Below are 25,156 nucleotides of genomic sequence, written 5' to 3'. Positions count from 1 at the left end.
TATGTTATCCTTCTTTTACTCTTTAAAATAAAAAAATTAAAAAAAAAACAAAATAAGGTCAAATTGAGACTGCCACTTTAATGCCCTTTTCAATAAATATGAGATCTTGATTATATTCTAACATTCTTCAATATTCCAACAAGTGAGTTTTCATGATTGTGTAGCTCTATTGAATATTAGATCAGGTTATTTATACCCATAAGTGATTATAAACATGTCAGGATCTCTCCTGTGTACGTTTTCCTCCTTTGGACCATCCCCTACAGGAAGAATTGTGATGTCCAGGGATCCCACCTTGTCAGACCAAGGTTCTACAGTACAGAAGTGCACGATGTACTTTCAAATTTAATCAAAGTAGATGTTTTAATTTAAAACAATGTCTATTATAAAAGCAACTTGAAATAAGCAGTCTCATTAAGTGGACAAATTCTGTCTTTTTTCCCACATGGCTCCAAATATCCGGTACTTTAAATAGAATCACTTTTTATGTTTATCAGTGATATTTGCTGCACACAATGCTGACATTCATTACCAATGGGGCACTGGTAAATGTACATAACTCCTCTTAATTCTGCTTACTTCCTCTCTCCCCTCCCTCTACCTCTAGAACCCCTTCCTTAAATGAACTCATTTAATACACACTTCTTAACACTATCCTAATTGTTGGGACCATGAAAGGACAGTAAGTCAGCCTGGTCAGAGAGAAGTATGTACGTAAGTGACACTGTGGGGTACATTCTTCCTCTTGGCTGGGGCTTCCTGCTATGCATTGCAGGTGTACCTGCAGGAGCAGGAGGAGTGGATAGTAGGATTGCCAAAAGAAAGTAATGACTTACCCTGAGAGCAGTCTTGAGAGGCTTCCTGGTGGAGACAGCTTTCCTGTATTCAATCTCCAGCTGTTTCTCAGCAGCATTCTGTCTCCTAGGCCCCGATGGTAATGGTCAAGAGCAACATAGTCTTTGAGCTCATGGAGCATCACTTCTAGAGGAAGAAGACAGAAAACCTGAGAGGCAATGAAAACAACAGCATGCAATGTCAGGTGGCATAATGATGCAAAGAAAATAAGGACAGCAAAATAGCTAGAGAGGCTGTGTTAGGGCAGAGTGCATTTCAACAGGATTCAAAGGTAAGCAGAGCTGGAGGAGAGATGCCTTTGGAAGGAGGCTGAACAAAGTCACAGGTGACTGGTGAGGTCCAGGGAACTGTGGAAGACCTGCAGGGCTGGGGGCAGGGTGCCAACAGGTAAAGAGGCAGCAGCGGGATCCTGGAATGAACAGAGGGTGAAGGGTTTGTGAAGATGCAACTCCACCATCCTCACCCCTGTTTCCTGCAGAGCAGGTGGAGGACAAAGGGAAATGTTGTCCAAAGTACTGGGCTTCTGGAAATGAATGCTTCTCTTCACAATGGAAGGGGCTTGGGGTGCAAATGTTAGAGACGGTCTTCTTTGGAAGTGAGTGTGGCTGAAATGAGATGGTACATGGACTATGTGTTCTGTTGGCCCAGGCAGCCCTGATTTGCACCTCTTGTTCAGAGTAATTACAAAAGGCATCACCTTTGAGTCTCAAAAGTATCCTGCTCTCAGATGATCAATGACATGTGTATCAGTCAATGTTTACTAGAACAACAAATATAACACAAAATATTCAGATATACAAGAATCTACAAGACTGGCTTACAGTGGCCACCCACAGTCAGATGTGGAAGAGTCCAGAGGGTCTGTCTGCCAACTGGAGACTAAAAGAGTCAGTCAAAGTTCTGGAGTTCAATGCAGTGTCCCTGGTGAGTCCACTTCAGGAGGTAGAAGGGTCTGCTATGCAAGGGTGAAGGATCTGCCCTGGAAGCTGGAGTCTGTGCTAGAAGACAGGAGATCATGTCCAAGGTGAAGGTGAAGACTGGAGCTCCTCCGAAGAACAAAAGCAGATCCTTCCTTCTTCATTTCTCCTTTATATCATCCAGGTAACAAGTGGCCCTAGGATGTGGAATTGCTGACCCAATTTAGTGAGCTTCTCTTACTCAAGTTGACACAATCAACCAGCCATCACCACATAGTTGCTCCACGCTGTGGCCAGGAACCCAGAGAATGAGGCCGTACTACCTATGGATTCCAGATCTCATGTGACCTCATTAGGCCCCTCGCACTTCTTGTGAATAGAGGGGCATTGAGCAAACCCAAAGCTCTCTCCCCAGCTCCAAGAGTCATCATATGCTTGTGTATAGGCTGAGCTAGCAGCAAGAGGGCATTAGCTCATGTTCAGTCTAGTGTGACAATGTAGATTCAGTTTCTCTCTATGCTCTGTGTTTTGCTCTCAGAGTTATATTAGTTTCTGAAAATATTTATAGAGTGAAAATTTGAAATTATTGTTTTGTCCTTAGGATACAAAGACCAAATGCTAGCTAGCACTTGAAATAAATGCAGTGTTATTGAATAACACATTATAAGTGATCAAGCATGACATTGGCTAAATTATATAAGCAACTTTATAGACTTTTAAAAACAGGTAATTGCACAACATAATACCAGAACATGGTAAAATTTCCACCTTTAGCTCCCCTCTAGGATCTACAGTGCTCCCCCAGCCCAGTTTTATGTGAATCCTTTAGATCTTGTTAATACAACTCTACATTTGCATTCCTGTACATAAATAGCATGGTTTTTCAAAATAAAAATATCTACTTAAAATTTTAGTACATTCTCTATTGATATTTCTCAGTCACCATTTTCTTTCATCAAATATAGATCTCAGTTTTTCTTGTTCTTTTTTTAGCTGTGTAGTATTTCATAGTACAGAAGTATTAAAGAATATAGAAACATCCCTCATTGATGGATATTTAGGTTATTTTCAATTATCCATTATAATAAATAATGCTAAAATGAATATTCTTCTGTGATCATGTGTATATATTTATGTATCTAGATTTTTAGAAATGGAATACTTCACTTTGATAGTTATTGCTAAATTGTTCTTTTTCTAATTTACTTGTAAAATTAAGGACTTGGAACTTGAAGAATAATTTTGCATAAAGGCAAGGACTTGGATGTTGCTTCATCCTCAAATTTAGCGCTAAGTAGCCTTTTTTTAAAGCCAGTGATTCCTTGACCTGTGCAATTGGATCAAACCAAGACCAAATTAAATCTTATTTATGTAGAAACTTGGTGTTTGTGACCTTGTGTTTATCTGGAGAGTGATTTCTTGGAGGAGGCTGTAGCCCAGCTACGAGTGACCCTGATAGGAGAACACTTTTATCCCTCAGTCTATAGCAGCTGAATTAGGCTTACTGGGATTAACTGGGACTGAAGGACTTGTTCATCTACTTTAATTATTCTTCCAATGAGAGCTTTTTCCCAGACTGGATTTTGAATCAGAAGAAGAATGGAGGTTGGAGGGAGTGCTAGAACAGATCAGTTAAAGATCTTGCAGAAAAGGCTCTCAGAAAGGAAAGCTCTAGCCTAATGTAGGTAGATAAGATTTTATTATTTTTTCTTTTCCAAAGGAGAAGCCATGTATTAATATGAAATATATATGATATATGTATTATATATATAATTGAAACACGTGCATTTTTGTACACTTGGAGAGACTTAGCTCATTGATGAAATTATTTTTCTGACAAACCACATTAAAAGATAGAAAGAAAAAAGGAATTGCTCCCCTTGTTCTGAACCAAACCAGGCTGTCTTGTACTACAACTTGCACCCGTACAGCCAAAGTTAACAAAAGGATGAAAGCTGGGAAAATTGAGGGAATGGAGGACAAAGGCTGAGCAAGATGGCCCTCTTGTCATCACTCTGTTCTCTGCTGCTCTCTAGTGGTCACATTGGGGCATTGGGTGTAAAGCTGTCTCAAGGTCGTCTTTATAAATTGCAGAGAAAAAGGTGCCATTAGACACCCTCGAAAGCTGTCTAGTGATGATGGAATAAGTGTTCTCTCATGGAAGCTATGGGACAGTCCAGATACGCTGCAATGGGCTGTCTAATAGCAAAAAAGAAAAAATTTGGAAACTGGATCCTTTGCCCCTTAATTCTATATAACTCATGTGTGTTCAGCTCCAACTGTACTGGATTCTGCGCCCAGCATTAGAGATACGGTGAGGAGTTAACCTGACTCCTGCCCTGGGGGAGAGCCCATTGCAGAAGGCAGGGCACAAATAAACAAGTCAGATTGCCAACAGCCGTTTAAAAGGCATCTGACGAGACGTTTGCTCTTGAATGTATTTCTCAAGTCAGAATGAGATTACTCGCTGAGCGTTTTCATTTGTTCCCAAATTGGAAAAACATTTTCTAGTTCTGGGTAGAGATGATGGTACAGGGAATGGATGGGTTTTCTTTCTTCTTTCTCTTTTGTATAACACTGAATTTGGGCTGCTGAGATGGCACAACTATGACAGCTCAAAGTAACAGTCTTGGTTTGAAGATGAAAGTCAAACATGAGTTCTTTACTCCTCTGCAAAATAAATTCCTCCGTGAACTATGAGGAAATAAAAGGCTCTACAGAGGCAGAGCTTGCACTGAGTGGCAGCACAGCCCAAGATGGCCATCTGCCCTCCGTCTGCAGAGGCCTGCCTGATGCTCCTGGAGGAATCTTTTGGAGGCGCCTCACCATCATCAGTCTATAAGGGCCTTCTTTATTTAGGGATGCCAAGCCTTGCTAAGGAATGCACTTTTTAGTTTTTTCTCTAGCAACCTTCAGATTGCATTTATAAGTATGAACCTATTACTCTTTACATTAACCAAGTAACCAGAGAGGGCAGAGAGAGAAGGTGGCGATAGAGGTGTAGAGTTCCTTTTTCCAGTATGGAGGGTAACGTGTGTGTGTGTGTGTGTGTGTGTGTGTGTGTGTGTGTAGTTTTAGGGAAGCTATGTTACTGTAATCTGGAATTACTGGAAGCCTATGGCTGTACCTCTTAGGGATAGCTTGTTTACTCCTGGCTTGCATTAATGTCTCTGTCTTTCTGTATCCACAATGAATTTTCTAGGGGCATCAATCTCTTCTTACTTTTTCCTTATGGCCTTAGACTTCAAAGTATTTCTGACGTGTAAGCCAAGACTGGCCATTTAGAGTCTGACATCCTCAAGCTAAGGTGTCAAGTTTGGGGCCAAGGATTTGGCTCAGGGCTACAGAGCCTGCCTGGTAAGCATAAGGTTGTGAGTTCAATTCCCGGTATTAAGAAAAAAAGGTGTCAAGTTCAGGGAAGGACACAAAACTCAGCTGGACCAATCAGGGCAAGTGGGGGTCTGTCCTGGGACTTGTGTTGAAGCTATCAAGGGATCAACATTCTCTTTCTTCAGGGTAATCGAGAGGATGGGATGCAAGCCTGGAGCTGCTGATGTGCTGCATCAAGAACACAGAAATTATTTGAGTGCAGTAACTCCAGAGGAAAGAAGAAAAATGGACGCTAGGGTCTTAATGGCGTGGTTTAGGCTCATAGATATAAGTAAACTTGAAGTGTTAAATACTCATGACTTTTTAGTTATGTGGACTGATCTATTTTTTTCTCGCTCTTGCTCAAGCCAGTTGATCTCAAAATTTGGTACATATTAAATCATCCAAAGGGCTTTTTGAAATGCAGATTGCTATGCCCTTTGTCCAAGTAAGTCTGGGGTGGGGCCTGAGAACTTTCTTTTTTTTTTTTTTTTTTTCTGGTTTTTCTCCGGTACCGGGAACTGAACTCACAACCTTGCACTTGCCAGGCAGGCGCTTTGCCGCTGAGCTAAATCCCCAGCCCCAGAACTTTCATTTTGAACAATTTTCAAGAGATGCTGGTGCTGTTACTCTTGGAAACATATTTTTTGATCATTAGTTTAGAAGGTTTTGGTTTTTGTTTTTGTTTTCTGCTATTTATAACCCAAACTAACCTTACTCATACCAGAAGAGATTTTCTAAATGAGCAGGAATCTTATTCTTAAAAAAATTAATAGCATAAGATCAAAGAATATGTTTGAAACAAAACCTGGTTGGGGCTGGGGATTTAGCTCAGCGGCAAAAGCGCCTACCTGGCAAGCGCAAGGTCGTGAGTTCGGTTCCTGGTACCGGAGAAAAAACCAAAAAAAAAGAAACAAAACCTGGTCAATAGCACTTGAAAAACTAGTCCAGCCATACCTCACGACTAGTGGGACCAATGTGACACCTAAGGAGGTTTGCTACTCTGTTTACACTCACGCCTGAGCCTTTTTTATGGCTAAAGGAAAAGCCAATCGAGTATATGACAAATGAGCAAAAACAGCAGGACTAATACGTGTTTTGTCAGAGACTTAAAACTTATGCATTGAGAAAATGCACATTTTTTCACTCTGATCTAGTCTGTCAACAAAATGCTTTTCATGAGAAACATCAAAGCCATTTCATCTGCAAATTTCATTTTTTTGAATCCCTTAATCTACACTGTTGACAAAAATTTCTGTCAAGTGCCTCAAACCATTGTATTAACAAATTTCGCTTTGTCAATCATGATTTAGTCTGCTTGCAAATGTGTTTTGTAATATTCTGCTCTATCCTGCAGGAAGAATACCTAACAGTCAATGCCTCAATCTTAATATTGAAAGCAAGTGAAGAAAGTAAAAGTGGTGTCGAGCCTGCTTGCTTAGCACATCCAGAGCATGTCCCTGTGCATTTTAAATAAACCTAGCTCATCTGAAGTTTTCCCCGGGTAATACAAGCCATCGTGAGGGTAAGAATATTGCAGTTGGAGAAACAGCACAGTGCTGTTCATGTTTTTCCTGTTTGGTGTCTTAGCTGCTAATAATCACAGCCCTTTTGTCTTTACCTTTTAGACTGTTCTCTGTGCCTAATCCTGGGGGCTTGTGTTTCCAGTCACAATTCTCCCTAATTGCAAATTCAGAAAGATGGCATGCAGATTCCAGTGTCTGTCCATTGCAGTGTATCTTCACTCCATTCATACCGTTTCAGTGGAGCATGGCCATTGCTGCCTTCCCAGAGATACCGTGAGAACCTTCAAATGCTTTTGCTCACAGCACAGATGTTCTGTGTGATCTCAAGCTCGAGGTATCAGTTTTCTGCCTGGCTTATCCCTGAGTTCTTGGTGGTGGGATGCCCAGAAGAGGAGAAGATGCTGCTGCATATCCTGTGTGATGGTTTATGTCTGGATGTTCCCCCAAATCCTCATGGAGTCATGGGGTGGGCTTCTAGAGTTTTTGATTGATCCATAGTCCAGTGCTGGGATTATGGATGTGAGTGCTACCCCCACCCTGGGGTGGGTAGTTTGCATACAATATAAGGGAGGGAAAGAGCCTTGCTCCTCCCCTTCTGGCTTTTTGTTCTGGTTGCTTGTGCTGTCTTCTGCCACCATGAACTGTTGCCCTCTGCCGTGTGCCACTCTGCCTTGGAGCCAGCTGAGTATGGACTGAAACTGCCACAAACTGTGAGCTAAATAAACCTTTCCTTCCTTAATTTTGGGTGTTGGGTATTTTGTCTCAGCAAGAGAGAAAAGTTGCTAAGACATCCTAACAGTCTCTGAAATGCTGAATCAGTTTCCTTAGGTACGAAAAATAATAAAGTGATGGGCTAAGGCCACCAACTTAAATGATGGTGAATCCCCTACCTGTCATTTGAAGATGCCACTGTATCCTGTACGGGATTGAACACCTTCTCAAACTGGAGATAATGAGAGGGATAAATGTTGGACTCTCCGAATCTGGATGATAACTCGACCTTACGGTAGGTTTCTGACCTTCAGAAGTCATTGGACATATTTGTTTCTGCTTGTTGCCTTACCTACACAATGGTGCTAATAGAACTACTTTCCCAGCAGGCTTTCTGAGCTCCTGGGCAAACCAAACAAAAGCAGCTTATGACCAAAGTTTGAGGAGATTGTCAAATGCTAGATATGTATAAGGCAGCAAGGATGCAGTGCCAAAAATACTTTCATTTTAGCCCTCTTGGGGGAGGTGCTAGATATTTCTTTGTGGTGTGAGCTGAGGACAACAGGGACCACCTGCAGGAACGCTGCCCTTGTTGCAGTTCACTCCACCACTGCCTTTCCAGATAGTCTGAAAACCCTCTCTTCGGTGATCTTTGGAGTTTGGTATGTGAAGGAGAAGAGGTCATACATGAGTGTGTTGACTATGTTGGTGTTCATGTGTGTATCCTGTTGGTAGTTTGCATGATCATTCTTGGGAACTGAGGTAGATTTGTTTGATGCAGGAATAGTTGAGACCTGGAACCCAAAAGCCTGTGCTTGAAGAGCAGGTGCTCTTGAAGGAAATAGGCAGAGGGGACAGAGGATTGTCCTATGAGTCTGAGGGATGTAGAAGGCCACACCAAGGCTTGGTATTGTCTCTTCCACAGTTTTGACTGCATGTCCTCCTTCAGAAAGGAAGAAACCTCTAATATCTGAGATGTTTTGGGACCTACATTTACCTGCGGACAGTGGAAACTATGAAAGCTCCATGGTTGACCTAACTTTCACCAGTGAGTCCCTGTGTCCCGCATCTGAGTCACCCCATTCTGTGTGTTATTGTTTGCTCCTTCTCATCTCCTTTAAGACCTCTTAAAGCTTCTCTTCTGCAGGCGAAACTCCTCCTGTTCCCATCTTCCCTCTTTACAGACCCTTTTATCATCTCTGTGGCCACCCAAATTCAGGCTCCTCCACATGACAAGTGATGTGCTGCTAATGATAGACTTCCTGGAGCTCTCGGCCCCGGACTTGCTTCCCAAGGGCAAGAGAATTGAGATTGAGTACACAGCTAGGGAGAAACAAATCAATTATAATAAGTGACAAACAAACAAACTCTCCTTTTTCTCAGAAGCCAAAGCTAATGGAGTGAGTTCACAGACAAGGGCATTTTGGGCTGGTGGCTTCTAGGGAATCATCCTCAAGATGGATGCCCAGAGACATTAGGAGGAAAGAGTCCTGGGGCAGCCCAAGAGTAGAGAGAATAGCAAAGGGGTAGCCTCTGGCTGCAGGTTCTGTCTGCAGCCAGAAGCTACCCCTTTGCTAAAACATGATTCTGTTTAAGCCATACATGAAATCCTGTTCAGTAGGGACTGTTATTTATTCATTCAACAAACACTTACTGAATACCCATTCTATTGCACATAATTGGTTCTTTCCCAGGAAACATTTGCACTAACCTCTGGTTTCTGGAAGCAAAGAAAGGTTCACAAAATAAAAGACTATATTGGGTAGTATGACAATCAGGACTTTGTCATTGCAAATGATGGATAATTCAACCTTAACTCGTCTACAGAAAAACAGAAATAGAGGAAATCCCCTTGGCTTACATGTCGTAACCACCTAAAGGTAAATAGTACCTGAGGTGCAGAGCTGGATACAGGAGCACAAGATGTGATTTCTTCTGCTCCAACCCTGGCTTAGCTTTCTGACTGGAGAACTCATTTCCAAATGAGTTTCTTCTACAGAGAGACACATCTGGTTCCCAAGGTCTCACCTTACTTACTTCAATTCTGGGAGAAAAGAGTTAGCAGAATGATGGTGAAACTTCTAGAGACTGCAACCCCAAATCCACTTATTTATCTTAAAACACAACACTGCAAGTAAGTCTGAATGCTAAGGTTTTAGTTTAGCAAAAACCCCGACTCAAACATTTGGCTCGAGAGCAAGCAGAGAGCACTCTCTGCGCCCTCTGTGGTGTGCCGTAGATTTGCCAGAGGTGTGCCATAGGTTTGCCACCACTGAGTTAGACTTTATTTCTGCCTTAATTCTGCAGCTATGGCTTTTCCTAGTTCTGATCTGAGGTTATCACAATGAGTGTCTGATGATTCCTCATCTAGACAATGCTAGTGATAGTGTGATAATTTTTTGTATGCATAGTTTTAGTTACTTTTTCTTTGCTGGCACAAAATACCCAACACCCACAAGTTTTTCTGTTTTGTTTTGTTTTGTTTTGTTTTGAGACAGGGACTTGCTATGTAGTTCAGATTGGCCTTGAACTTACTATGTAGCCTAGGCGGGCCTCAAATTCACAGTAATCCTCCTGCCTCAGCCTCCTGAGTGCTGAAATTGTAGGCAGGTGCCATCACGCTCAGCTCACTCACAAGTTTTGACAGTTTGTAGAGGTTTGTGTCCGTAGTCAAGTGGCTTCAAGGCAGGCAGCACGGCAGAGGGGCACCGCAGAGGAGAAACAGTCCATGGCCCAGCAGACAGGAAGCAGGGAGCTGGCCTTTCCTCTCTCCCTTTATATTCCACGCTGGCTACAAACCCACTGGCTGCAACCACCCACACACAGGGTGGGGCATCCCTCGTCAGTAAATCTACTCAGCCACACCCAGAACTATGACAATCCAATCAGTACACCAATCCGGTCATCACATCCATCATTCAGCACCACACACCCCTGATCCAGCCACCTCCCAAAAGTTCCGCTTCTGAGTGCATGAGGCTTTGGGAGAAATCTAGATATGAGCCATGATGCAGACCATAGGCCACATAACATTGTATGTTCTTCAAAGACATGATTCCGTTTAAGCCATGCATGAAATCCTGTTCAGCAGGAACCGTTCATTATTCATTCATTCAACAAACACTTACTGAATACCCACTCTACAGCAGAGTAGACAGGTGCTGGGAATACAGACATAAACAAAGCAGCTAAGGATCCCTGTCTTTGTGTTTCTTACCTCATAGTAGTAACTATGGTTACCTGCACTTGACGGGGGTGGGACTTGAGACAAGGAAAGGCTGAGTCAGGCAGCAACCAGGGGGCCTGTGTGTAAAGTCTGGCTTCCGACACTGTGCTTTCCCTCTTTCCCCGCATGTGCACTGCTCACGGCGCTCAGAGGTGCTGCCAGAGCCAGACTTTCTCTCTCATTCATTCATGAGTAAGTTGAGGCCTGGAGGCTGTTAGTTGATGTGGCCAGGCTAGCCCTCATAACAAAGAGCAAAGCTGGGACTCTCTAGGGGTTTAGGGCCATGGTGAAGCCTTTTCAAGGCAGTGCTCTACCCCTAGGGTTGGCATTGCTTCCTTCCTTTCCCTGTAGTACTCTCCAGGCGGATGGTGTGGATGTTGCCAAGAGCTCGAGCTTAAGGGCTAACTGCACCAGACTCTGAGCTAACCGCCTCACGCAGTTGCCTCATTTATCTTTGCTATTCTCTGAGGCTTGTGTAGTTATTATACCCATTTCACAGGTGGGAATAGTGGCTCAAAGAGTAATCTTAAAGTCACACAGCTAGAAAATGGCTGAGGGGAAGGTTAAACCAGCCTCCTCAATCCAAAGCCCTGCAAAATTGCTGTTGAGCTCAGTGAAGCTCTGTCCCTCATGTTCAGTGGGGGAGTTTTGGAGCTTGGAAAAGAAAAACCCTTCTGAACGCAAGAAGCATGCTAGGTTTCATCTGTGCTGTCCCCAAACAACCTCGGACTCACGGTTGAGACAAACCACGCCCCCAAATCCACCATGATAAGTGCTCCTTCCTCATGTGAGCTAAGACCGGGTGACTAAAAAATATCACCTGCTTGACTCCTCCCCCACCACCCTGTGCTACTCTGGTGGAGCTTGAACTTTGGCTCGGCTGCTGCCTCTGCTTATTTACAGTCCTATTTCCAAAGGATATATTTTTATTACAGCAATAATTTCCATCATAAGTTAAATAATTTGGCACTTTGCCTCTTGCATTAAAGGAATAAAACGCCATACTATTTAAATTTAATAGTTTTATGTCAACTCAGGGACTTCTCCAGTGAGGTAACCCCTGCAGCCCACACCCCTGAGCTTTTGCTCTGGCAGAAATACATCGCATTAAGAGCAGGGCTTCTCAATCCGGGCTCTATTGGTACTTGGGGTAGGTAAATTTTAGTTGTGGGGATTGCTTTGTGCATTGTAAGATATGTAGCATCGTTCTTGGCTTTTTTCCCACTAAATGCTTGCTCTGGCCCCTTAGTTGTGACAAGCAAGAATGTCTAAAGTCATTACCGAAGACCCTCAGGGCAGGGGTGGGGAGAGCAGGGTGAGAAATATCACCCCTCCTTGAGAAGTACGGTTAAGAGGAGCAGGAGGCCAAGACTTGCATCCTGGCCGCAGTGCAGCCAGGTGAACTCAGATGAACAGTGGAAACGCTGATGGTGTCCACCTTCTACAGCTGGTGGAAGGATGAGCTGAAGTCACGTGAGAAGTGTACAGTGGTGGCCATTGCTATTTGCTCCCTAAAACCTTGTCCACCTTTTTCCTGGACACAAAGCCAGTCTATATTTTCCAGCAGCCATGTAGTAAGATGGAGTTCACCGAGTTTGGGGTGTAGTTAGTGGATTCTAAGTGAGACAGATGCATGAAGGTCTCCCATAGACAAACCTCCATGATTCCCCCTTGCCTGCTAGCTCTTGCTAGGAATTCCCGTGGTCCAGGGGATGGAAGATCCACAAGACAGAAGCAACCTGCGTCTATTTGTTTGCATGGAACATAGCCACACTCCCCCATCCTAACATTGCTGCTGGACTTTTGGTGAGTGAGAAAGAAGCGTTCATTATGCTGAGCTGCTGAAATGTGGGAGTTTATCTGTTACAGCAGGTAACATGACTCATTAGTATATGTGCATAGCAGTACATTTGGCCCATAGTATGTGTCAATAGATGTTAGATCACATGATTAATATTGATAACTGCTTTTTCTGAACTTGACAGACAATTAGAGATCAGCTAGGGGAAGAAATGGGAGCTACAATGATTGTCATATATCACAGTGTGTTTCTCACCAACTAATGAAATTTGGTGGGTGAATCAGTACCCGCTCATGTCAAACATTCAAGGGCAGCTTGTGAGCTCTTCAGAGCCTCTCAAAACCTGCAGCCTTCGTGCCTCCTGGAGATGGATCTTGCCCACTTGTAAATAGAATGTGTGATGTTCTTTTCAGGCAATCCCAGTAATTAGAGCCAGCTCAACATACGATATAAGGTGATCCTGAAAGGACTTGGGTCCCACATTTTATATTACCAAGGTTTTGAATTAATAATTGTGAACTTGTATAATGTTCACTGAGCTAAGCCATGCTTCCCCCAGCCCTGACTGGTAACATGATAAAGAAGAGCCCGAGTCTATCTTTTTCTCTCTGCCATAATTATGTCTTCCCTAATTCTGAAGATGCTTACAGCATTGGACTTTGGAAATGCTGCTAACACTTCACACTCTTTCTATCAGTATTTACTCCATACCAGCTATGGCAGATTGAGTAATGATCCCTCAAAAGATGCCTATGGCAGATTGAGTAAAGATCCCTCAAGGATGCCTATATCCTGGCCCTTGGAACTTGTGAATATGTTACCTTCCATGGTAGATGAATTCCGCAGATGTGATTAAATTAAATGTCTGAAATTGGAAGATTATTCTGGACTATTTAGGTCAGTTCACTGTAACTACCAGCACCTGAATATGAGGGTGTCATGAAGATCACAGCTTGATGTGACAGCAGAAACAAAAGGTTGGGGTGACATGAGAAAGGGATATCAGCCAAGAAATGCCAGTGGCATCCACAAGCTAAAAAAGGCATGGAAACATCCTGCCCTGGAAACTCTAGAAGGAGCCAGTCCTGCCAAAACCTTAACTCTAGCACATTGAGACTTGTTCTGAATTTCTGATTTGTAGAACTTTAGTATAATAATCTTTTTATAAACCAAATACACTAACCCATTTGGGTAGTTAGGTGAGAGGTGTCATGATTCTCTCGGCTGTGACAGAAAACTGAGCACAAACTACCTATAGCTCCAGTAAAAACATGAATTTAGTGGCTTTGGGTATACCTATAGTGAGGCTCTCAAAGAATGCCATCAAAAGTAAGTCCAGTTCATTCAGTGGCAAAGATTATTTCTTCTTACAGAATTTGCAGGTCAACTGTAAGAAATTTTCTGAGGCCTGACTTGGATCATGTGTGTACCCCTGGACTAACTATTGGAATGAGAGGAATCATGTGGTTAACTGGTTAATACAGGGTTATGGCAATGTCAACACTAGATCAGGGTCCAAGTTAAGGTGATTGGCTGCCCCATAGAATCAGTACAAGGTGAAAAATTTTTCAGACGAAGAGGAGGCTCTCTTTCCAAAAGAATGAAGAAAAGCATGTGGGACAGATCAACTCCTGGCATGACTATCTGTGTCACAGAAGAATTTGCAACAAAAGTTTTAGGAGACTGGACTAAAAAGCCCATCATCCTTGCCCCTTCCTCCCAGTCCCCATCTCCACCTCTGAAGAAAAGGCCTTTTCTGAAAAGGTCAGAGTATCTTCCCTCCCCATTTTGCCATTCATCCTATTATATTTTGGGCTAAGAAATTCCAAGAATCAACTTCTGTGCACAGCTCTGAGGGCACGCTTTGAAAAGACTAACTCAAGTGGGGTGTAATTAATCATTGAAACTATTTAATTTTCTTAGAGAAAATGTCAGACTTTACTAAAGCGGCAGAGCTCCTGAGTTCTGGTAGCATTTCATACCTAGAATTAGCTCTCTGGCTCTTTTGCCCCAGTCCCAATCTCTTCTGCACATTAACATAGCTTATTGGATTCCTGTAGTGTTGACCACAAGAGCCATCAAGTGAATTATCTTCCACTGTGGTCCTGGATTAGGATAATATCGGGAAAACCTGCTGATTTTCTAAAAATGACTCAAAGAGCATGCATCTGACTCCATTAATCTTTCCTAATTTGTGCCAGCCTGTCACATTCAGATTTGAGCCTTTCTCCTTGCCTTGGTATTTAAATGCTGTCTGGTTAAGGTCAATCCCCAGTGTGTGTGTTTGGGCTGCTACGGAGGTCTGTGTGTGCAGCAGAAGGCGTGGCTAGTCTTCCTAATGCCAGCTAGGTGAAGAAGCTGTAGCCCTTGCTCCTTGGCCTTTGCAGAGCAGACACCTTGCAATAGAAATGAGATGGGGAAGCACAGCAGGGGCTGTTGGGAAGCAGTAGGTGTCCCCATTAACAAGCTCCAGATGTGCCTAGGCCAGGCTGTGGCAAGGTCTACTGTCTCCCAGAGTCACTTGTCCGAATTGTCCCAGCTGTGGTCCTCACGCTAGACCCATGGTGTGGGAGAAGCCAGTCATTGCCATGCAGCACAACCTGTTGCCTGTTGAGAGAACTCCTGGGGACAATGTTGTCCTTAACCAAGTAATGCGTGGTCCTGCTTGCAGAATGTCTCAATGGCCTTCCTTTTGCCATCTATGTGGGGGTGTCTAAGAGGACAAAACACAACATTTTTCGTACATGAAAACACTTAGCTCTGTATGGTAGCTGCATTTGTTCATTTCATGGCCATTTATTTGGTGCTTACCACGTATTAGGCTTCCTGCTGTATGCAGGGTTTATTACTTTGAGAACAGGCTCAGCCCCGTGTATGCCACGACTGCCATTTCAGGGAACCCTGTCTGGAAAGTGTGACCATTACCCATTGTATTTGTCTTGAAATAATAGGTTTCTATGGGATTACACTCTAATCTTCTTGCTCTCAAAAACTGATGTAGAAACTAAAATGAAGCAGTTGAAGGAGAATAACAGATACTGTTTAATAGTACAGAACACAACCATTAGGAAGAAAAGCCTCTGTCCTGTGGCCTTTGGTATCCTTGTGGGATATTGTAAGTGTACATTAGTGTTGCTTAGGAGTTCAAAATAGCTACGCTTGTCTTTTTAACTAGCTTTTAAGCTTCTTGAACGGTGGGGTCATGGTCTATTTTATTTTATGTTTTTATTTTCTCTTCTTTATTAGGAACTCAAATCTAATTAGATAATTCCTGGATTTTATAACAAGGCAAGGACAAGAATGGAGTTGGCTTGAGATATTCAAGACAGAACTAACACCCCGAAGTCACTCTCCATCTACGTTACTATCTCTCACATAGTCTTGTGTGTATTCTCTCTCTCTCTCTTTTCCATTCCTCCCCTCATTGTTCTCTCTGTGCTGGGAGTGGGGAGCAGGTGTAGCCCTGTGCAGGCAAAGGACAACAGTCCTTCAGCTATCTGACCATAGAATAAAATGAAATCTGGTCATGGGTGCCCTCAATAAATGGCTGCTGAATAAATGAAAAGGTGCATAGTCCCAGGGTGGTATGAGATTATTTGTAATTGAGCAATATGTAAAATTACAGTGCTGGAACATGACAAATGTTCAGCATACGTTTGCATGGGACGGCAGGTCTCTTTTTTGGTTTCACGTTGTATAAAATTTTGTTGCCTTTATCTCATTTTCTTTGGAGCCCTCTGATCTTAAAATCTTTCTAAACGTTTACGTTTTAGAACTTTTTAAGTTGAATTTTGGAGAGTTGGTGACAAGTTTCTATGCCATAAAGATTCTCCCTTTTTAATTCCATGGTGTTGAAAGTGCATTCTCTTTCCCCTTAGCTTTCTGGCTTTCTGGGTGTTTGATTCTTCACATCTTGTCCTTATAAAGATGGCTGACCTTCACTTTATCACTCCCTTTAATGAGGTTCCACATGGAGATACAAGTCTGCCTGCACTCTCCTAATTGCAGCACAAGAAATTTCCTGTCATTTTATAGGCTGATGTGACACAGATGAGGAAGGCCAAGTGGTGGTTGAATAGTGACCTTGGGCTGGAGAATTAGCCCTGGGGGCCTGCGAACTCCTCCTGTATCTCCTCAGCTCCTGAAATGCGGCTCAGTCCAGTCTCAATTCTCTTGGCTGTCTTATTAGGAAAGATGGAACTCAATAGCGGCAAGCAGGGGGCTACCTCAGCCTACGGCCTCTGCATCCAACCCAGGAGCCATTCTACCTGTTCTCTGCTAGTTTTCTAACCTAAAGAAAGGATTCAGCAAAGTGAGAGCAGAGAACACAAATAGTATAGTCATCATCATAGTAGATGATACTTGTTTGAGCGTTTGTTATACACCAGGTGTTACAGCAGGTCCTTTACAGTTAATACCTCATGGAATTTTCAAATCATCCTCTTGAGATTTATTGTTTCTGTCTTAGAGTTCAAGAAACTGAAGTAACCTGCACAAGGTCATGCAGTAAACATGAGAAGTAGTTTGATTTCCAAGACTTCTCTCTTATTCCCTCCATCCGCTCAACCAAATGTACACACTATTTACCTGCAAGTGAAAAAAAGCGGAGGCGTACAAGTTATGCCAGTTAGTGTGCAGTGTACTCCCAACAGAGGCCAGGTTGTAGAGCTCTGGGAAGGAGGGCTGGGAAACTCCCTGCATGCTGGGCTCAATTTGCGTTAGAATAAATCAAGGCTGAAAAAGGAATGGAGCAGTCCAGTGGTGTGGACTGCCAGGCTCTAGTGCATCCTTACTGTACCAGGACTTTGGTGGCCCTTCAGCCATAGGCTGAAAACCACCCCCAGCAAATGAAGATATGGCATGTTGAGTGCAACCTGATCCCAGGCTTAGGGAGCACATACTTTTCACTCCCTGTGGATTTTCTACACACTCCAAAGTGTGGGAAAGTACAGTAGTTGTTGAGTTCTGTGGTTGGAATTCTGAGATGTTTAGAGCGTGATCCATCTGGAGGGAACTGTGGCTGGGAGGAAACAGAACTGAATGGTAAGGGTGATGTGTACCGTCTGACTCATTCCCTTCTATGAGCCTCAGCTTCGTCATCAAAAAATGAACATCGTATGCCCACTGAGCTCATGGATGTAATAACGTGGGTGAGATGCAGTTTGTGAATTGAAGAACTGTTTTATGCACAAGTTAGTAGTGGGTGTCTGCAGAGAGCAGGATCTTGTGTGGAATGTGTGTGTGGGAGCCCAGGTAGGGGAATGAATCTCATACTCCATGTATTTGCTTGCCGTTCAGTTCTCTGGGATTAAAGAAATCTCAGGGCAAGTGGCGGTTGATAGCTACTTGATGGAACCTACAGTGGTCATGTTACCACCTAGACTGCATTTATGCCCTCAGCCATCTCCACCATTGGTAGCTGTGAGCTACCTGTTCTCTTCTTCACTTTCCTTGGCTGGCCCTCTGTCCCTGCCCATCCTGCTCAGCTATCTCCTTTATAATCCTACCATAGATCACAGAAGGGCAGAGTCAGAAGAGGTTCTGGAAATAATCCAGAAGTAAAAGTTCTAATTTCTTGAGCATGTCTCAAAGCCTGACACACACACTCCTGGTGGTGGTGCTTGCAATATATTGAAGTGACAAAGGACAAACACTCTATTTTTCATTTTGTGGGTGATGTAATTGTGTGAATAGATGTTAGAAGATAACACTGATTTTCTTATTTAGAGTCAACATATAACATTTCATTTTAAATGTGTTTGCTCAAAAATCATAAATACAAGAGCTACACAGTGATGAGGACAGTTTAACATTAGGATATATGTGGTACAGCTTGATTTTACTTTACCAAGGAAGTCCTTCAGGCTCAAAAGGGAAGCAACTTGTCCAGGTACACACAGGCCATGTCCAGAGCTGGAGCTAATGTTGAGCCTGGGTTTTGTGCTCCACCAACGTCAGGTCTGGGCTGTCAGTCAAATGTGATTAGGAAAGTAAAACAAACCCACCAATGCTCTCTAAGGTCACTTAAAATATGCTTGGAGAGCATTTTCTTCCTTTTTCTTCCATTCTGTGTTTGTTTGTTGGTGATCCCTCCTGAGAAGCCAAATCATGCACCACCAGCTGAGATTCCAGAACTGTGGTAGGAGGAAGAGGCAGGTGGTGGATCTGCTCATCAAAATTTCTCACTCTGTCAAGTAGGGCTACTAGGTGGTGGACAGGGCCATCACCACCACGCCCCCTAGAGGGCTAGGCTCCTGCAGAGATGTTTCAAGAGCCTCTGTGAGCTTGAAGGTGGGAAGCTAAGTTTATTCATTCTGCAACTGGATGGGGGCCTCTGCTCACACACCCTTTTTACCTTTACAGAGTTTATAAATCAGAGTTGCACATTTTAAAGTAAAAAGACTAGGAGTGGGGTTCCATTACAAAGTTTGGATAATTACTGGTATGGTGGAAAAAGCATAGATTTTGGGGAAAGATGTGTCAGATTTTAAATTCTGGCTTTACGATACACTGGAGGTGAGATTGGGAGGTGATTTAACCTACCTCTGCGAATCTTAATTTTCTCCACAATAAAACCACCTATTTTCTAGAGTTTATTAAGACTATTAAATAAATCACCACTTTGGGATGCACCCAGCCTCATTCCTGGCATGTTGTAGATACTAGGTATTTAGGACTTCTGTTAGTTATTATCATGATCATAATTGTCATTGTTGTCATCATGCCATCATGTCAAGGTTATTTTGGTTTTAAGAGGCTACATATCTCCAAGGTGGAATGGCAGGTTCTGTTCTAGAGTTGCTCCTATAGTTAGGATGTGTCCCTCAGATTTACATGTTGGAAGCGTGACCTCCAGTGTGGCAGTTTTGGGAGATGAGTCTAAAGAGAAGAGATTAGACATGAGGGCAGAGCCCTTGGGGCGGATTAATGGTCACTGGAGCGGGTGAGTTATCCTGAGAGTAGGTTGTCATACAAGTGATTTTGTCCTGTCCATGAGCTTCTGCTTTCCTGCCATGGGATCATGCAGGGAGAAGCCCCTCCCCAGATGCCACACCACACTCTCGGATGTCCCACCCTCTAGAAATGTGCAAAAATAATTCAAAACTGCCTAGTCTGTGGCACTCAGTTATAGCAACACAAAATAGATTAAGAAAATACCAGACAAGAAACTTCCAGGCATCTGTAAGCAGGGTGTGTGTATGGGGTGGTGTGGTAGTGGTGGAGTTCCATTCTCACAATGTGAAGATGATATTATCTCTTTGCAGGTACCCATCTAATTGTTGTTAGGGATCACTGTCATAAGTCATCCTGTGTGTAGCCACCAAATTCAGAGATCTACTCATCTGAAAACAGACAAACAAAGAGACATCTCTAGCTCAGAAGAAGCCCGAGGGGTGTGTATTAGCACTGGATACAGAAGCAGTTTCACTGTGTCAACTAGTCCTCCAGAATGTACTTTCTTCCCCTTGCGTATGTTCTTGGGAATGGAAAATACATTTACGCATGTGCTCATGAACCTAGGAGATTATTCATAACAGCCTGTTTTCTTTTTACAAATGAGTTCTTATGCAGTCAGAACCCCGAGCCTGCAGTGCTGAGGGACTGCTCTTGTGGAAATGGATTATCTGAGTGACTCCTGTCCCTACCCTTCCTACTCTCTCTTTCCATTCTTCAGCACAAACCATTCTGGCCCAATTAGAAGTACATAATGACTCATGTTCATGAAGTGTGTTTTGAACTTTAAGTTGCCTCTTCATGTTTTTAAATCATAGCATTTAAGTTTAATTCAGTAAGAGTCTGTATTTCCTTTCCATTTAATCTGTGAGCTGCTTTCACCTACCTGTTGCTAGGACAACCAGCGCCTGATCTGGCTTTTGCCTGTTGTCCAGGCAGAGGCTGTGTTAATTAACTCCCTGAAATTGCAAGCCAGGTAATCAATACCAAATGTATGGACTTGGCTGGAATGTTTTAATTAAATTTACAGTAATTTTATTTGCAGCTTCTTCTGCAATCTGTGTAGTGGCCAATTGATTTTTATTTCAGATACAATGGCTTGTTTGCTAGCCGGGTCATCCCTTCCCCTAAGTGGCTTTCTCCATCAGCTGAACCAGTGTTAAATGAGGAATAGCCAAAGTGAATTGTTAGTTAAAATAATAGCAATAAATGAAAAAAATCTTAAAATACCAGGAGGATTAAGCTTCTGCCAGTTAAGCCACCCCCTGGCTGGATGCATTTTGTATGAAATGAATTCAGAAGGATCCTATGGAAACTCTTCCCAAATGATGGGAAGAAAATAGTAAAACTGCATGCTGCAGCCTTCTCTGTGCTGCTAAAGAGCCACCCTCCACCACCAGCATCCTCACGAAAGTCGTGTCCTTATAGAATGGAGCAGGGCTTTCTCAGAAGAACTTCTCCTCCTTTTTAAGCATAGTTCATAAATGTTAGGTTCCCAAAAGAGGTAAAATTGAGGCTCATCTCCCAGCAATGCCACCACGTCAAGTGCATCAGCTTCTCTTCCTGTCTAAAAGAGAGGTAATAGATCATATTCCCCTCATGGAAGTGTTATGGCATTCAGTACAATTATATATGTGATATGGTGCATTAATTAAATGAATGAAATTAAGAGCATGAATTTGAGAGTCAGACTGTCTGACCCCAGATCATTTGCTCTTTGGATGACCTTAGATAAGATGTTTAACCTTTCAGGGCCTTTGGCTTTGCACATGTCAAGTGGGCACATTGCCACCTGTCTCACAGAGTTATGCTGAGGATCCCTTGAAATAAGACACTTAAATCACTGGACTGTGTTTGGCACTTATGTTTCCTTCTGGGATTTGAGCTCCTATACATTGTTAGGGGGAGTTCTTTAGTCTTGGGTAGCTGTACAGTTTCAGCCAAGTTGTTTCCTTGGGGTGGAAACACTGCCCCTGTCAATTACTTGGGGGTAATGGAAGTTTATTGCAAGGACCTTTAAGATACCAAGTAGAATTGAAATCTACCCTAATGGGCACACGGAAACACTAGAGTTTGTTTCTTTTGTTTCTCCCTCTTACAGGCATCTGAAGAAAAATCTCTAAATTGTTTATGGGAAAAGGCCTGTGCTGAATGCCCTGATATTTTCTTTGCTTGCTGGGAATTTCCCTTTTCCATGGTAAGAATTCTCTTGGATGACTTCTTTCCTTTCACTGATGACAGTACTACTGGACATATTCCCTTCCAAGTGTATCAGTTACATTTCCTTCTATACTTCCTTTGGGTCTGACCTTCTTCCAGTCCTCTGTGACAGGGACAGAGGCTGGCTCTGATGCCACCACCTAAGAAAACAGCCAATGTGCCTAAAACAAGAACAAAAAAAGCAAATAGTCTTGGCAATGTGTCCTGTTCCAATAATGGCACTAAGATTTTATGTCATCTGGTAAAGCCAAGTTATTAGGAGATAAAACTTTTTATTATTTGAAATGTCTATCAAGAGCTCATTAGACATTACTGAATGAAGAAAGAAAAGAACTCTTCAAGAAGGTAAATATGATTCTGCATGGTCCTTGAAGATGGTAGTAAGACAGCCAAACACTAACTCTGCTGGACTATGTTTCCAGAGTCATTTTCTAAAACTGATGACGTGTTTAACTAAAGGCATTATTGGCCACATGAGCTTGGAATAGCCATTAGGAGATGAGTGTGATTTTCTTATGGTGAACACCTGCTTGAAAATCCTTTCCTCTGCCCACATGTTATGTTCCAAATAAACAGAAAGGTAGCAAATATATATTAATTTCTCTTCAGAGACAACAACAAAATAGTGTCTTGGAAGGCTATTAGCTAATAGAAACCAAAATGTGCCCCCTGATGAAAACATAACCTTCATACTGGAATTTGAGGATATTTCCCTTGACCGTGAAATTAATCCTTCCTTTTTTTTTTTTTTTTCTTAAGATGATTTCTGATGGGAGATGTGGTGTCTACGGAGATAATTTTGCTAACTTATTTGAGTCCAGTTAGAGACTTGCCTCTGGTTCATTATAACTGTGCAATGCTGACCCAGACAATGGACTTATTCTCCAGTTGCATCTCTCTGATAGACACAGCTTTCCCACTTACTCTTTCTTCACATTCATCATGGTGTCCAAGCTCAGACGCACTGGCAGAAACTTGGGGCTCTAAGTGGGCACTTAGGATTAGTTGTTGTGGAACCCAACTGCCTCACCTTTAATAAAGAGATGAAAGACTATTGTAGGTGAAGAGGTGCCAAACGCAGCCAGAGAACTCTGCCCCCTAGAGGCAGCTCCTGGAAAGACGTCCTGCGCTGGAATTTTGTATTCTTCCTGGGTCTCTTTCGAAGGCTGGGCTCCAGGCTTCCTGAAATTCCTGGACTCTTAGGGAATTCATATTGGCTTCAAAACAACACTAACAAAGCTGAAAGCAAAATAAATTCTGCAGACATTCAACCCTTTGGTCCTTTGTCTTGCCATTGCCTGGGACCAGATTTTGTTTTCTTCCTCATACAGTATTGCACATAATAATTCTGTGACTTGCCTCTGTCCTATAGCAAGTTTCCTCTTCCCAACTGCCACAGTGCAAGACCTCTGTGTATCCAAGTCTTCTTCTTCCTTAAGCCTCAGGTTTAGCTGGACACTTGACACAGTCTATGATCCGTCAAATGCAGCAGTGACCTGGGAGCGCCTGGTCTGGGCTCCGTGTTCATTATCTCCATACAGTAGACTAGAGCTGGTGCAGAGATGGTAAATCACAAGGTAAACACATACACAATGCTCACTGTGCACAAGGTAGTATTTTAAGACCTTAGGTATAAAAACTCCTGTAATTTCATAGCAGCTTTCTGAGTAAAGTACTGTCATTATTCCACTTTTCTTTTTAACGAAAAGGGAAACTAGGCAAAGTAGATTTGAAAAACTTGCCATAAATCGCATGGTCATTAAGAGAAAGAGTCCAGATTTAAACCTTAGCTGTCTGGACCTGTCTTGCTTTTTCCCCTCCTTGGTGGGTTTTCTTTTCCTAATTCCACTTGGGATATCCTTCCATTTATTTACTTGTTTATTCAGTCTTTGTGCTTTCATCCCTTTGGAAAAATTTACTTGGTATCCAATGTGTCCAGCTTCCATGCTAAACACTGGGACTTCAGCAATGAATGGTGTGACCATAGGCAGACCAGCATGTGATTAGGGTATGAGGGTTGTTTATAATTTCTACTTGCATTCAATACCAGCACATTTACTAACGGCTGTTTTGGGAAATGAGAGGATGTAAGTAGAGTCACACAGAAGGTGTGAAAGGGTGCAGGAACTGGATAGGGGAAAGGGAGGCTGTTGCACACAATCTGAAGGGTTAAAAAGGGTGAGTTGTCTGGCTTTTCAGGCACAGTTTGTGTCCCTTATATTCAAGAAGCACCTATGAATAGATTCTAACAATTGCCAATTCTTCGTATTTTTCTGTCTTTTTGAGACAGGGTCTCACTATGCAGTTCAGGCTGGCCTTGAGCTCACTTGGTAGCCCAGGCTGATCTTGCATTCTCAAAGATCCTCCTGCCTGAGCCTCTTGTGTGCTAGAATTACAGGCGTGCGCCACCATGCCTGGCACGCCAATTCTTTTTCATCTCTACAGTTTTATCTATAAAAAGAATGGGAAAGGAAAAATGACAATGGAGCATTTCAGAATGATTTATGTCTTTGAGTAGAATGGGGTTGACACCGTGAAGGTCTAGTCCAGCATGGAGTAAAATGTATGCTTTTGCCCCTATAGTTTGGGAATAAGAAAAAGGCCCAAAGTAGCCTGCTATATATCTTCAGCTGGAAGGGGAGAGCATTTCTACAGTGAAACAGCGCTTGAAACCAGGTGTAGGTACAGCAAGTCTATTCTATCAAGTCTCCATTTCCCTACTTTGTCAGAAGAGAAAGTATCTTCAGGATGCATCTTCCCTTATCAGAGGTGGCATGAAGACTTTGGCTTCATGATCCAGGGGATCTTCAAGTGATGGAAGACGGAGCTTTGGTCAGGACCTCTCCTTTGTGTAAGATCAGAGATCATTTTCCTGTACATTCAGACCTGGGCCCCCACTGAGGTTAAGAAGGGGATGACTCAGGATCACCAGTCACAGGGATAGAGGGAAACGCTTAAGGGTTGCCTGGCCACTGTTCTCTCACTCTTCTTCTTCTTCCTATTTCTTTCTATCATCTGCCTGTCATCTGTCTATCTCTATCATTTTCTATCTCTCATCTGTATTGGTGAAGGTTATTCATAGAAACAGAACTAGTAGAACATGTGAATAGATAGATAAGTAGGTAAATAGATAGATAGATGATTTATTGTGGCAACTGGCTCACAGAATTATGGAAGCCAAGAAATCCCACAATATACTATCTACAAGCTGGAGACTTAGGAAAACTGGTGGTGTAATTCAGTCCAAATCCCAAGGCCTGAGAAATAGGAGCTCTGGTGTCTAAGAGCAAGAGTTGATGAATGTCCCAGTATCCCAACTCAAGGAGAGAGAGAGAGGGAGGGAGTAAGGGAGTGAGGGAATGAAGGACACAGAGAGAGGGGGAGAGAGAGAGAGAGAGAGAGAGAGAGAGAGAGAGATATCAGGCAAATATCAGGCAAATGATATTTTGGTCAATTAAACTTGAGAGGTAGTCTACTGGGAAACCTTCTGAAAACTGTTCCTCAGCTCTTGAAAAGAGCATAAGGATTCCTCTTTCAGAAGGTCTTTGGGAAAAACTGTTTTTGTAATACAGTAAGT

General features: G+C 42.8%; 1 long non-coding RNA gene across 2 annotated transcripts in view; it reads left to right on the top strand.

Annotated features, from left to right (window-relative positions):
• The first annotated feature begins 10,661 nt into the window (after window positions 1-10,661).
• LOC102021908 overlaps window positions 10,662-25,156 on the top strand; it is a 113,074-nt gene continuing 98,579 nt past the window's right edge. The window contains exons 1-4 of one of the 2 annotated variants that reach the window (XR_261583.2): window positions 10,662-10,796; window positions 12,287-12,410; window positions 19,671-19,799; window positions 21,461-21,556. This is a non-coding gene — a long non-coding RNA (uncharacterized LOC102021908). The remainder of the gene's footprint in view (window positions 10,797-12,286; window positions 12,411-19,670; window positions 19,800-21,460; window positions 21,557-25,156) is intronic. The other variant, XR_001234701.1, reaches the window with a different exon arrangement.

Source organism: Chinchilla lanigera, unplaced genomic scaffold (assembly GCF_000276665.1).
Source record: "Chinchilla lanigera isolate Chin_1 unplaced genomic scaffold, ChiLan1.0 scaffold00032, whole genome shotgun sequence".
Classification (NCBI taxonomy): Eukaryota; Metazoa; Chordata; class Mammalia; order Rodentia; family Chinchillidae; genus Chinchilla; species Chinchilla lanigera.
Note: the sequence above shows the minus strand (reverse complement) of the source record. Positions and strands in the feature narration are given on the sequence as shown.